Here is a 555-nt window from a genome sequence, read left to right as displayed (position 1 = left end):
ACATACACACGCTTACACCTACCTTCGTGTGTTGACTTGGAGAGAAAAAGCTAGGGGGGGAGGGGGAGGGAGTAAGGAATGGGGCGAGAGTAAGGAGCGTGTGGGAGGTGGGAAGGGAATGGGCAGAAGTGAGGGCCTGTATGGAATGGTAAGTGGGAATGGGGGGAGCGGGAAAGGAAGTAAGGGATTCGATTAGCTGACGGGAGAAGGAATGGGGGAGAGAGAGTGGGAAGAGGGAAGGAGTGAGGGAGTGGAAAGGGTGAATGGGGAGGAGTAAGGGATGGCGAAAAGGGAAGGGGGGAAGGGTGAGGGATAGGGAAGGGGGAAGGAGTAAGGGAGTGAGGAAAAGGGGGGGGGACGAGGGAGGGGGAAAGTGGGGGAGACGACTGAGGGAGGGTGAGGGGTTAGGGGAGAAAGATCCCTGGCGCCCCTGTGCTTAAACTTGCCACCGGGCTAGAAACAATAAGGCGAGAGCTTTTGTTTCTTCCACGGCGAAAAGTAGTAAGTATTAGGCTACAGAAGTAATTGCTCTAATGTCTTTTGTGTGCCGCGAAT

The sequence above is a fragment of the Penaeus monodon genome, chromosome 25, assembly GCF_015228065.2.
Source record: "Penaeus monodon isolate SGIC_2016 chromosome 25, NSTDA_Pmon_1, whole genome shotgun sequence".
In the NCBI taxonomy this organism is placed as follows: domain Eukaryota; kingdom Metazoa; phylum Arthropoda; class Malacostraca; order Decapoda; family Penaeidae; genus Penaeus; species Penaeus monodon.
Note: the sequence above shows the minus strand (reverse complement) of the source record.